Here is a 14,726-nt window from a genome sequence, read left to right as displayed (position 1 = left end):
GAGCCGCCCAGAGTCCCCCATTGGGGGGAGACGGGCGGGGGACAAAATTAATAAATAAATAAATAAATAAATAAATAAATAAATAAATATTTTATATGGCACGTTGTGGTGCACAGCAGTGTTTATCACTTTCATAGACTTTTTCTAGTTACATGCATTTTTGCACTAATTTCCCATGTGATATAATTATTTGAATGCAAACTTTTCAAATAACTTCATTTGGGAGGCTGATTTTCCTTAATGTATCCTTAACACGTCTTGATTAGCTGCATTTCAAAATCTGAAAGCCCATTTCTTCCACCAAAGTGATGCAGCCACTCTGTGTTTAAATACACAAAGGCCAAATTGTTTCTTGAAGCTGTTTCTAAGGGATGCTATTCATGAACCTTTGTCAAAGTTATGTAGCCCTTCCAAAGATGTGCATAACCCTAGTTCAACTTTAAAGGTAAAGTTGGGCTCTTTTTATTATGTCTTTTCTACTAATAAAATCAAACAAGAGACTTTAGAGTCAGGAGTAGATTTTTTGTAATTTTTTTTTTACTGAAACGTTTTAAGAACCAATGCCTAGGGAGTCTGTAAGAATTGTAACGATCACAGGCAGCTCAAAGCAATTGAACCATAATACAAGATCGTTGGCATTCTTGATCAACCAATGAAAATAATAATCTAATATGCTGTACATTCCTTAGGATTTTTTTAAAAATTAGTTTAATTATCTAGACCTTTCTTTTTATTCTTTACAATCCAACAGAAAGTTGACAAGACATTTTGTAAAGGGACTTGGAATTCTGTCTGTCTGTCCTAATCAGGATAATTTTTGAAAAACTAAACAGCACACAGCCAAATTTGGTGTGGCAGGAGAAGCCAGCGAAAGAAGGATCACATTAAACAATGGGCTGGCTATGCAGAAGGAAAAAAAATCCAGAAATCTCATCCATACAAGAGAGCCTTGAAAGGTTTTGGATTTCTTCTTCTCCAAGTCTTGTCTTGAACATGTGATCTATTTTAAAGGGATTGGAAAGAATTGAAGAAGCCATGCTATGCTTGCTTTCTCTACCTTGTTAATATGTACAATGAGGATTTAAAAGTACCTGTTAAATACAGGCTGGTCACCCGTCTTTCAGGAATGCGGTGGCTGCATTCTGCATTAATATACTGCATTGATGAGGGAACTGGAAGAGATCTTTTCAGCTTCATGTTGTATGAAAGAGTAACTTTAAAAAAATACATTTTAAAACTATATAGGTCTCTATCTCTTGCCAGGTAAACCCATAGGGGTCCCTTTCAGATTAGATGGGATACAGAAATATCTGTAACCTAATAGCTCTATGTCTAATAAGGAAAACCAGGGAGGACGCTTGGCTAAATTCCTGTGTAAACACAACTCTGCTCCCCCTCTTGATTATTATTATCATCATCATCATCATCATCATCATCATCATCATCATCATCATCATCATCATCATCATCATCACAGTCAGCCAGTTGTTTAGACTGGATTTGGCATTTTTATTCACCTACTGAGTCCTTCCCGAGGACCTGGAACAGGCAGATGCTATTGTCTGATGGTGTTAAAAGTATCACAGGATGTAAGCTGTTCCAAGTAAAGCTGCCTTTTGCAATTGACCGATGGTGATTTTGTCAATGCCAATGGTGTTTAAGTGGTGCTCCAGATGTTTTGGGATTGTACCCGAGGCACCTATAACTATTGGTACTATCTTTGCTTTCTTTTGCCACAGTCATTCTGTTTCTATTTGCAGGTCTTTGTATTTTGTGATTCCCTGCATTTGATGATGATGATTATTATGTTATTATTATCATTGTTGATCACAGAGTCAGCCAGATGTTTAGATGATGATGATGATCTGCTTTACAGAAATCCAATGGTTAAGATGGAAATACCCTGTTAAAATTTCCTTCAAATTCTTTATATTGAAGTAGGAATAAGAATAAATAACCTCATCAGAAATCAATCTGGCTAATCCCTCCCTTATGTCCATCACAGTGGCATGTGCAATATGCATGTGCGATATAAACTTGGAAACAGTCCCCACTCCCGTGCATGCATCCTTGCGCATGCACTCATTCCTGCTCCAAATATGCCTATTTTCTTCAAGATGCCTTTGAAACTCACCCCTCATTGGCGGTTTGCCGTCTTAAAGCAGCAGCGCATGTTAAACAGGCTGACCACCTTTTCCAATTGATCTTGCCAAACTTCTTTGCCTAGTCTTTTGTCTCAATGTTCCCTGCTTGATTTTTGCTGCCACAAACCACAGCTCAACAGCACTCAAACTCTATTCTTCCTCTCCCATTTCTGAAGCTTGTCTTGGCTCTTCTAGCTCCCCTGTTTGCTTCTCCAATGCTGCCCTGCCAACTGCTTTCCTCCATGGTTATTCTTGGACAACCTAGTTCCTGCTTCTAAGTTGTTCCTCCTCCACTGCCCCGGAAAGGGAAATTCCTGCCAAGAGTGCACATTCTGCTCCTGGTTGTTGTAGACAGAAGTACATTTATTTCCTTCCTCATCCTAAACTTCTTGAAAATGCTTTTCTAAGTTCTTATTTTCTCTTCCTTTTTTCTGCTTCCTTGTCTCATTTCCTATGTGCCTTTCTGGCCAAACGTCTGCCATGTGTGCATGCTGTCCTCGGCTTGTCTCCTTCTCTTCCTCCTTTTATCCTCCTTCCTTGTTTTCCACTTCAATTTTGCTTCTGCTCTTTTGTGCTGATCCTGAAGGCTTTGTGACGTTGTTTCACTTCTTTTCCCTCCTAATCCCTTTCTGCAAATTCCATTGGCATATATTTTAATTATATCCATTATTCCCAAATTTTAATTGCAGCCAGGGAGTTGTATATACTTCATGTTGCATATTGCAACTTCCCTTCAGCCCCTCATTGGCTGCTCATTCGTCTTTTCATTCCCACCTTGAGCTCGTCCAATTATGGCATGATTGTTCTTTGAGGTTGGGCTGCATTTCTGCTTCTGCCTAAAAATAAATGTAGGAATTCCTGCTGAATTTAAATGAGGAAATTTATATTTGATTGACCCCCCCCTTTTTTTTAATAAACTCCCCTTCTGCATCTGTTCTATTTTTTTTCTTAAAATAGATTAAATCATGATATTATGAGTGAAAACTAATAAAAAAGCTTTGGGAATGAGACTTATAAGTAGTGATTCTTCTATCATTGCTAGCTGTCAGTCTGAGAAGCCTGCAAAGTTAGAATTATTAATATTGATAGGAGAGGTACTTTAGTTTGGCAACTTTGAGAAATTCCATCTGTAATAAGGTATGCCAGGGTTGAACCAGCCCCTCCCTCTGAGGTACTTTAGTCCTGAAGTGACCCACACCTGGGGGTGAACAACAACTGGAAAATTAGGTCTCTTTGCTGCCATCGCCCCTTCATTACAATCCAGTTTCTCACATCAGAAAGAAGTCTTGAGAAATCCTCACCCCACTTTGGGTCTGGCTAAACTACAGGAAGGGAACCCAACGAAAACTGTTGGGATACAACTGTTCCTTGCCTTTACCTAAGACTAATGTGCAGATTTGAATGTGCATAGCCATCTTCTCCTTCAAATACTTCAAAAGTGTTATTCCACCCACCATCATCATTTGTCAAGGCTAAATCATCCATCCAGTCAGTTTCTCCTTGTACATTTGTAGCCCCTTACTCATTCTAGTTGTTCTTTGATCCTGATAATTCTTCATATCTAATTTCCAGAACTAGAAACAGTGCTTATGTTCAGAACTAACTAGTGTGGAATAGAGTAGAATTGTTACTATCTGCATTCAGGGAGCTTTGCTTCTATGGATACCTTCTAAAATTGTTTTCCCCCTTTTAGCAGCCATGTCGCACCTCTGATTCAATTTCAGTTTGTACACTTAGTTATTTCTCTTTTCATCCTGTCTTCCTTATAAGCCACCCTCCTTCTTTTACAGTCATGACAATTGGCAGGGAAACCAGGAAGAGAAAGAAGGGGAGATGGCCATCAAAAAGACCAACTTCCCCCGAAAGATGATGGTGAACTGAGTCTTCTGCTGTCAATTCTTGGATTTCTGTGAGTTTGGAGAACAGGCAGCAAAAAACCCATTCTCCTTTCCCTACCCCTTCACCCTCTTTTTGTACTACCCATGGGTGGCAGGAGAAGGAGGTAAGAGAAGGGGGAAAGTAGGTCTTTTTTTCTGCCAGTTCACTGAGCACCAAAAAGACATTGTTCCCACCACAGAAGGTTGGCTTTATTTCAGGGAAATTAGAGCCAAAGCCATGATAGTGGGCCGCTGCATTGCAGGAGGAAACCAACTCTTTGCCAAATTGTGCTGAAGCTGCAGAAGAGTTCTCAACACCCAACCATTGATCTTCCAGAAGACCACTGCACACCTGTATGAAATACTCCCCCAAACAGCTGGCAGTTCTGGGCAGCTTTAACCCAGGAGTAGAAGAGCTTCCATCCATAGCAAGGAAAGCTGTGGGAAGAGAAGGATGGAATGGGCCTTTTCTCTCCCTCTATGTCTCTTGCTATGGGTGACAGGACAAGTGGATAAAGAAAGTGGGAGAGAAGTGGCATGGAATAGGTCCTTTGATTACTCCATGAGATCATAGAACTGAAAGAAGACCTGGGAATCTCCTGCCAGGTACTGACACCAAAGGAGCTGTTCACCACCTGCCTCTTTCCTCCCTCCATTTCTGTTTGGACAGGATCTCTACTCTTCTTCACTGATGAGGCCTGCTCAGCACATATTTCAGCCGGCATAGTTTTCTGGGGTAGCAGGATTTTTGGGGTGACCTGCAGAAAAATCCCTAAGTCCCTAATGGGAATCCTGCCTTAGTGGCTTATTACCTTTTTCACAGCTGCATAATTGCAATATGAAAAATTTATTTTAGGTACTGGAAGCAGAAACTGCTGCCCTAGCTCTTTTTAACTTCAGGTTTACCTCTTTGTTAATTAATATAAGCGAACATAATTATTTCCATAATTTCATCTGAAGGAAAACTCTTCTTTTGAGATCAAAGAAATCTTTACATTAACAGTTTCACAATGAGAGAAAAGAAGTACATGAATAGAAGGGAAGGGAAAAAAAATGCTGAGTGAAAAGTAAGACAATTAGAAGAGACTTAATTTTCATTGCGTGGCACCTGTCTTACAATATTTCCATTATTTCAAGGAAATATTTTGCATTGTTGATAGCTGAACTGTCTATATATTCACTCAGTGCCAGAGAGACATCTGTGATCTTATGTGATCTGATCACGAAGTCTTTTACAGTTTGTTTTTTCTATTACTGATTTCAAAGATTTATAAGCCAACTGTCTGGGTAAAGCTTCTGAAGATGGCTTACAACAAAATTCAAACTATAAGAATACAACAGAACAAAGATAACAACCAGCCATGAAATCAGCAACTGAAATGAGTTAGTGATACAGTATGTAGTCCAGGATAAATCTGGTCCATTTTACTAGCCATATTAGCAGAGCAGAATTCTAATACTTAAAGTGTGGGGGGGGGGGACCTGGGGGAAAAAGTCTATTTTCATCCCAAACTTTTTCTAATGTAGGGTGGGAGTTGGGATATGAAATTTCTTTTAATTTACATCCCTTTTTACATAAATGTCCTAAGATAATCTTTCAAGATGTAGGATTACTGCTTGAAAATATCCTTATTACTTTCTTAGCAACAATACTCCAATCAATCACCACTGCATTGTGCTAGAATATTTTCCCAACTTCCCAGTCTAGTCTACAGCCCTGGGATTTTCTCATGGTGTCCCATCCAAATACTAATAACCTAGCTTGGCTCTTTATGAGACTGGCCAACATCAGCTTGGAACTTCCCCTGTTATGACAGTTTCTACGTATTAAGTGCAGTGTATATTTTGATCATGAATGGTTTTGATATATGCAGGTCTATATTTTTATACATACAGATCAAACTAAGTTCTTCCCATCTGGCCCTGAATGATTTCAAATATTTTAAGTTGGGGCTGAGCTTCTCACCTTAAATCTTTAGCTTCACTTGGTGCTGCCAAAAAGCTCCAGGTAATGTGGCCTTGCAAGGCATTCTGGGGAAAAAAATTGTACCTACCACACAAGTGGTTTAAAATAAAGCCTTGCTGAAAATTATAGCCAGCTCCTTTTTGACATCTTCTTCTTCAGTTGAGGTGAAATGCAATTCCCCCTTTGCTGAAAATAGGTAGCAGCAAATACATTTCTCCATTGTCTTGGAAATAATGTCACTTTCCTAAACTGTATAAACAGGTCAAGACATTTTCTGCTGTTTCTTTGTAGAGAATTAGTGCTTCTCAGTTCTGTTACTTGAAGAAGATTGCTCATCTTCAAATAAAATGTTTACGTAGCACAATATCATAACGCAACAGGCTATCATTCAGATTAATACAGGATCATGCTCCAAAATGTAATATGTGTGTTGCTATGTGCCGTATGCACAAACTATCTAAATTATGCCCCAAGTTGTCTGTGGAAGAGAACTATCAGTACTTAAGTTTTTTTCTTCACTATAGAAGAGAAGCAATTAAGTTTTGTTCCCCAAAACTGCACTGTCAACTTAATAGATCACCTGGACGAAGAACATTTTCATGTTTAAGGCACAGATGGCCTTTGATGCTGTCTTCCACTATTTACATGTATCACTTGACCATTGTTGATACAGAGAAAACATTGCAAGAAAACATTAGTGATACAAATTAAGGATCTTTGTCAGTGCTACATTATGGTCACTGCTGAACCAAGAATTAGCTTGACCCTTCTCTGTGACATGAGAGTATCAATCTTGTTCAATGGGGAAGTTTTAAGGAGAGAACATATTCCCAAATGATGCCATTTTTCACTCTGATGTAGTACTGTACATTTTTGTACAGGTGAGGCTCTTAATGATACTCAGAACCACTCCTGTGGTGTTTAACTATGTTTAAAGAATGAGAGCTACACAGGTGCATCTGCCGAGGGAGTCAAAAAGTCATGATGATAGCCATGGTTGTGCAATCCAAGATCCACCTCTTTTTTACATGTGGCATGTGAAAAAAAGGGGGAGGGCTTTGATGGCACAGTTGTAGCTACCATCTTGACTTTTTTGTTCCCCCTGCAGAAATCTTTGGAGCTGTATTCTTTGGCAAACTCTCTTCAGTGATTTGGAAAGAGAATAGACTCTACAGGAAAAAGTGGGCTATAGTTCCATCCACTTTGTCATTGTTCTTGTTAACCCTCTTAAAGCTCATCTGCTAACTGTGGCAAGAAGATGCCCTCCTAATTGTTTTTAGAGGACATTTCCACATGACACAATGAGCATGAACCAGATCAGATGCAAGTATTATATATCTGGATATAATCTTCTGTGCCTCTGGTGGTATGAGGGCACACTCAAATTAGGTATTACAGAATGCTTCTAAGTCAACTCTGCTTTTTTATTGATCCAGATGTGCTCTATGTGTGCCAGTAGCAATTAAATCGTTTTTAAATCAGCAACTGCTTTGTGGAGCTCAGATAGGGCCTCTTAATAAAATTGCAGCTCTGGAAGTCTTGTAATCAAAGTTCTTGAAGAACATATTCCAACCGTGTGTGCCCCAAATGTGATTCTGCGTCAGGAAACAGGTATAATTGTGGTAGAAATTGAAATGAGGATTAACGTTTTAAATTATTGGTCAAAAGCATCTTTTTTTCTGCTGGTTTGGTTTCTTTAGTTTTAGCAGATAATTTTATTCCTAAACAGAGAGGTTCTATCATGCAAAGGCTGAAGCAATACAAACATTCACAAGAAACTTTATTAGCTATGGGCTATGATCGGGCCAAGGAAAGAACCTTAGATATAGAGGGGCAAGAAGGACAAACTCATCTGCCAAGAGGGATTTATCTTGGTAGTCAGCCTGTTAGTTCCAGCACAGCTAGATATTTAAGTCAAATTGAAATTTCAAAAGACAGGAGAGCTATGCTAGCATGCTTTAATGCATTACCAACAGCTGTATTAGAAGGGAGATGTAGGGAAATCCCACATAAAGATCAGCTTTGTCCATAGCTCATCTCTTCTTACACAGTATTTTTATAAAGATATCTGAGTACAATATATATCCCCATTAATAATTACATTTCCGGGGCATTCAAATTCTTTCTGCCTTGTAAGGGTTAGAGTAGTTCTATAACTATATTTTCAGTTCCTCTTTTATCTGGAATGCTTCCAAAATGACTATAGGGCTACAATATATGATGTAGGCACATTATTTACAATTGATTTTATATTTATTTTCAAACTTCTGTCATGTTGTGCATTCTGTTTTCTTCACATTTGGCCATCTGTTATGTACTTGACCTGCTTGTCTATCATTTTTTACTTATGGTTTATTTACAAGGAGTAGATTTTAAGAGATCTGACATCTCATTTTCTCTATTGTGTTGTTACTGTTATTTCTCCTTAACTCATTTTAGGATCACAAAGAAGCAAGAATTCAAAATGCCACATACATTACTATGATGGCACCCTGATTTATAGGAAGGATATTATGCATAATTGCTAGGGTTTAAAAATATTATGCTATTGCTGTCACTCTGGAATCTGTTCGTGGTAACCAAGGCAACATGACTCTAAAATTGGATGGATGGACAAAATATGAGAAGAGATTCCGCTGATAAAAGCTCACAAAGGCATAACATAATTAGGTGCCCCTCTTAAAGATGGCAAAGGAAGAGGTTTAGATTACTTCTAAGAACGTTTCAAGAACATCCAGCCAATATATATTGAATTCTGCTCCCACTGTCAACTTCACCTTCACCCCTGATTTCCACACATATGTTGCAGATGGTTTAAATCTCTCTAGGTGTGACCATTCTCTGCTACCTAGCATTCAGTGAATTCATCAGAAGTTTTGGGGAATAAAGGATTCCCATTTAACACATCTACCTAGCAGCAAGCCAGCAAAATGTTTCTTCATCCATAGCTTTCATAACAAACCAAGATCTTAAACCATCTCAAAGGAGCTGTCACTGGTACAGTTGGTATTAGGACAACATTTTCAGATTCAAGACTTCTTCTTGTTACACATATCATTATCTTTGTGGGTGCTTGAGGCTGCGGTTACTGACCTTTTCCAAGGGTCCTCAACTCTACCTGTTCCAGTCCCAAATGTTTCATTGTTGAAGAACTGAAGAGGGCTTGTAAAAGCACTTGATTAATTTATACAGAAGCTTTCCCAGGAGGCTTATGTGTTCTGCTGGAGAATAGCCTCCAAACCTTCTTGATCAACTTGAAAGGGTTGGAAATGAAGTAGTGCCCTCAACTCTGTACTTTCCACTTAAATTGAAATCCCTTGTACAGATATAATTTCTATACAATGCTATATGGGTAGTTCTCTTTCCTCTTCCTTTTCTGTAATATGTATGCCCTTATCTACAAACAATCTTAGCTAAGTCATAATCCCATGTATTCCTGAAGGCTGTTGCATGATAAGACTCAAAAACATCTGAAGTACCTTTATGATTTTAGGAACAACCTAACAGCTTAATTTTTTAAGGTTTCTTTTTGCTGGGTGTTTCTTCCAATCCAAGCATACAGGAGTTTGTCCATTAACCTTTTTATTTCCTGATCAATAATTCTTCAATCATGAATAAAATAAAGGAAAGGTTTTCCTATTTGGAGAAGAATTAATATTGTGTATATCAACATTTATTGAAATGATCAATCTCAGATTTTCAGAAAGATCTATCTTTACTGGTTAGCTACTGGAGCATAGTAGCTTTTGAATTATTCTTGTCTTTTCTCAGAGAGCCCTCTGCTGACCCAAATGCATCCTGCAGATGCAATGTTTTATTAAATTGACTATGCACACATGCACACATACATATATATATATATACACACACACACATACATATACATATACATATACATATACATATACATATACATATACATATACATATACATATACATATACATATACATCCATCCTGGCCAGCTAGCCTTGCAAATCAAAACTGCTAATTATCATTATTCTGATTGGTTGCACAGTCAGCCAGATGTTTAGACTGGATTTGGCATTTTTATCCACCTATCAAGTCCTTCCTAAGGACCTGGGATAGGCAGATGTTGCTGTTTGATGGTGTTAAAAGTATCGTCGCAGGATATAAGCTGTTCCAAGTAAAGCTGCCTTATTATTATTATTACTATTACTATTATTATTACTACTACTACTATTACTATTATTTTAAAGAAACCATGAAATCAAAGGACTGTGTAATATTAGAAACAGGTTTTGGGAAATGCAGTTTCTTCAATCCCCAATGCTTACTAAAATTCCCTCCACATTTTTTTTTCTTTTCTTGATACGATTATTTTATTTTATTTTATTTATTTATTTATTATTAAATTTGTATGCCGCACAATTAAAATCAGAAACCCCATCAACAATTAACCCCCCCATAAACAGTTAAATAAACAATCCATTAAAAATCAAATCTAAACAACAAACCCTGTACATAAACACTAAAAACTTTCAAGATGGGGGGGGGCAAGGTCAATCACCCCACAAGCCACCTCCACTGGTGTGAGCCCCCATCCAGCTCCCAGGGCTTCTGGCACAGCCAGGATTTCACCCCTTTCCTGAAGGCCATGAGAGTGGGGGCACACCGGACCTCGGGAGGCAGATTGTTCCATAGGGTGGGGGGCACAGCACAAAAGGCCCTCTGCCTAGACCCCACCAATTGAAATTCCTTGACCGGTGGGGTCTGCAACATGCCCCTCCTGCTGGACCACTTGAGGTGGGCTGAAATAACTGGGGCGAGATGGCTCCTCAGATAACCTGGTCCTGTACCGTAAAGAGCTTTAAAGGTGATGACCAACACCTTGAATTGGACCCGGAAGCAGACTGGCAACCAATGCAGCTCGTTAACAGTGGTGTTATATGTGCCCTCCTAGGGCATTCAGAACTGTTTGCGCCGCCACATTCTGCACCAGCTGTAGCTTCCAGATACTCTTCAAGGGTAGCCCGATGTAGAGCATGTTACAGTAATCCAAGTGGGAGGTGACCAGGGCATGACTGACCATGCAGAGGGCCTCCTGATATATTGTCCTTGTTTGTTCTTTACAATATAGCCACATCGAATAAGTGGGCAGATGTCACCTGATTCTTTTTTCTGTGTTTTACTCGGGGGGGGGGGGATTATCCATATGTTTACTGAAGAACAGGAAAGATACAGCAGGAAGAGGGAATGATGACATAGGGGAGAATAAATATGTTTAAATAAGTAAGAAAGAATAGTCAACTGTTAATTGATTCTCCAAATGCAGCTTGCTTACCTCTATGAACCATGCAGGAAATAAATGGGGTAGGCAACTGTTTTAAAGAAAAAGAAAGAATGATTTCACTGGGTCATTGATCACTTCTTACAGTCAGCCATTCAGTTCTGAATGGGCATTTTACCATTCAGAACATATGTCTAAACATGTTTCAAAGGGCTGGCTTTTGAGCACTCTGTCCATTTTGCATGTATGTTAAAAAATGTAATGGCACAGCCTAAAAGTAAGACTATAAATAAGAAAACAGTGGTCTTTTCTGCATTATGTAGACTTGATGTATGTTTCTGCAGAGTTATTATTCATCTTACCTAAAATAAATGCTAAGCTATCTCACTTGTGGTTGATTTCTCCTGGTTAAGGTTCTACACATGTGATTTAATAAAAGCTACAGTTACTCCAGTAACGCACATATAAAAATGTAAATGTAAAACAAGGAGTTTTAACCGTAAGACTTCCCCTGCTACACTTTAATTTGAATGTAGTGAAATGTAATTGTTGGTAATATCTACTCTTCCTCCTCTCTGACAGTATCAACTTTAAAGCTGAAATTTTCTATTATCTCCATCCAGGGAAGTAAAATTATATTCAGAAATATAAACAAAATTCTATAGTGAATCAGTTATGTTGATCTTACAAAACTTGTAATCAACAATAAATGCATTCATCTCACAGGCTCAACTCTTTCCAAAATAAGTCATCATTTTTTTTCTTTTTTCTTAATTTTTCCCCATAATAACAAGAGCTTTATAAAATTTATTTCTGCACTGAAACTGATTTCATACAAATTATGTAAATTATGTAAAATAAATCATCATTTTATTTATTTATTTACTTATTTAATATTTTATTTTATGTGGAAGGGAAGAATGCGGGAAGGATAAGGAATACACTTTGAATATCTGAAAAGGTTGGGAAAGTGTTTATTCATTTGTAAATATGTTTTAAGAGGTGATAATGGGACTATGTTGAATGACTGGTGTATTTAGTATGTGGGTGAAAAAAGTCACTAATTTGGAGTACAAAATCACTCTTTGGCTAGCTTTTACGGCTAGCTTTAATTAAATAGATGCCTTCTCTTTCATTCAGGAAATCAACAAAGCCTACATAGCACTCTTCCTTCTACTTTTACCCATAACAAACTGTGAGATAGGTTAGGCTAAAAGAAAATGACCTTTCTTCTTGAGTGTGGATTAAATTTGGGTCGCCTTGCTCCTACTGCAACACTTAATCCACTAGGCCATGCTGGCTTTTATCCAGACAAGCAAAACACAAAACATGCTATGCCTAAACATAAACCAGATATATAATGCCCTAAGATTATGGCCTTGTTCATTTATTATGTAAAGACAATGGCTGGAATCTCATGACACCCTTTACAGAAACTTCTCAACAACATTTTTAGACTATATTGAACACTGTATGAAAATTCAGCCAGAATGCAGTATTGTACTTTTGCCCTCCTTTTACTTCATCAAATTTTCAAGTTGCCTTCAAGTTGCTTTCCAGAGAGAATTAACTTTGTTCTGCAGAGCTTTTCTTCATCATTTCCTCCACAGAAGATGTCAATTTTTCCCCAGTATCTTCCATGTTATGTTCCCTTTCTTCCCTCCCTTTCTTCAGTCTCTCTCTTTATATATAAATTCTTATCCTTAGAAGTCCCTTTTGCTTAGATGTGAGTCTATAATGTTCTTTGCCTCTGTGGACTAAGGGTGTGTCTTGCCCCATATTTATTCTGTGTTTTTTTTAAAAGACTTCTTTCAGATATATTTTTTTAATCTCTCCTTTCCAAAAAAAACTTGCTATCTCATATTGTTTTAGCTGCATCTGTTCAGGTTATAAAAAATATTCCTCTTCTAACATCAGATAATGCAGAGCTATTTGCAAAAGTGAATCTTCCAAAGGTAGTTTTTTATCACTTATCTGAAACAAAGGGACTTGAAACGTCTCATGAGTTTTTGTTTATTTCCCCCTAGCAACGGGGTGTATGTGTGAGAAAGTGTGTATGCATGAAATATATTTAATGTAACCTCAGAGTACCTTACAGATTAAAAAAAAAAAAAAATCTGTGCTTCACTCCCTTTCTCCCCTATCTCTCTTTATATATAAACAGTAGAAAAGGGGGGGGGGCTTTGAGAGCATTAATTAAACATTAAGTCAGCTGTAGTTAGAACATACTGATTCTCCAGAATTAAACCTGAGTAAAATAATAAACGTCTCAGAGAAAAAAATGTTTTTAGCTTCTGCCTAAAGTTCATAAAAGACACTAGCATATGGATTGGGAAAAGATGTTCTAAAGACGGGGTACCATTCTTAAAAATACCTGATACTGGATCACTGCTTACCTATTCTCAATAGGTGGGAAGAGGACATCTCAAAATGGTGATTAAACAGGAAAGAGTGTATTATAGGGAAGTAACTAATTCTTCTGATATTCTGGACCAAAGCCACGTGAGGCATAACATGTTGAAACCAGTTCTTTAACTTTTGTCCAGAAAGACCCTGAACACCAATTCAGCTTTTCTGAAATCCATTCCATGCAACCTGTATTAGTGACTTTGCTGCAGCCTTTTGAACCAGTCAACTTTCTGAGGGTCACTTGATTCTTTACTTCCACCTGATCCTATTACAAATATGCCTTGGGAATATCTTTTTTTCTGCTGTGTCCTCATGATGGTCCTCAGCCTATGAATGAGTCAGGTTGTCCAGGTACCAGTACCAGTATCAGGATAGGTTGCCATTTGCTGTATTAAAACCGTCATTTACCTCTTCAAGATATGTAAAATCTGTTGCACTTGCAACCCATTACACTGGAGGTAAACTCGGGTGACCAGTAGCAGCTAAGACCAAAAAAAGTGCTTTTTGGCCATTTTAGGCTTATGAAGGCCCATTCCCTTCCATCCAGTGTCTACCAAAATTGAAGTAGCTTTGCTTCTTGCGTTGAAGGTAGCATGCGATTTAGCATCCAGGGAAATGGAAGGTTTCAGCTGTATCATGCTTTTGAGGTAGCTTTTTTTCTAGAAGTGATGGTGGGAACACATTTTGGTGCTACACTTATTGGGTAGACTGAGAAAGGGAATATGGTTGATTTTGTTGGGGTTGTACAGACCCCAAAAGAATTACTTTACAAGTGATACAACTACAAGAGAGGAGATATAGGTATCCTTCCATGTTTGAAGTTGCTACAGTAGCATTCTTTGAAATTCTCAAATGCACTTTGATATGCAGGAAGTGCTGAGAAGTTAATTGTTATTCTAACACAATGACCTTGGATTAGCTATGGGAAGAGTAAAAGAGATAAGAAGGTAACCACTGCACATCCCTGAGTCTGGTATTTCTCCCAAAGAACATACATTTCTTAAAGGAATGCAGAATAATTAACAAGATATCTATAAGTTAAGTAACCTATAGAGATTTAGTGAGTACATGGAAAAAGT

The 14,726-nt window shown here is 38.0% G+C and overlaps 1 protein-coding gene across 2 annotated transcripts in view; it reads left to right on the top strand.

The window, feature by feature from the left end:
• Positions 1 to 14,726, top strand: part of NAALADL2 (N-acetylated alpha-linked acidic dipeptidase like 2) — a 774,686-nt gene that overhangs the window by 714,494 nt on the left and 45,466 nt on the right. The window lies entirely within an intron of this gene.

The sequence above is a fragment of the Python bivittatus genome, unplaced genomic scaffold (assembly GCF_059951505.1).
Source record: "Python bivittatus isolate LINGU-HERP-01145 unplaced genomic scaffold, Pbiv_v1 ctg000980_np1212, whole genome shotgun sequence".
Lineage (NCBI taxonomy): Eukaryota > Metazoa > Chordata > Lepidosauria > Squamata > Pythonidae > Python > Python bivittatus.
Note: the sequence above shows the minus strand (reverse complement) of the source record. Positions and strands in the feature narration are given on the sequence as shown.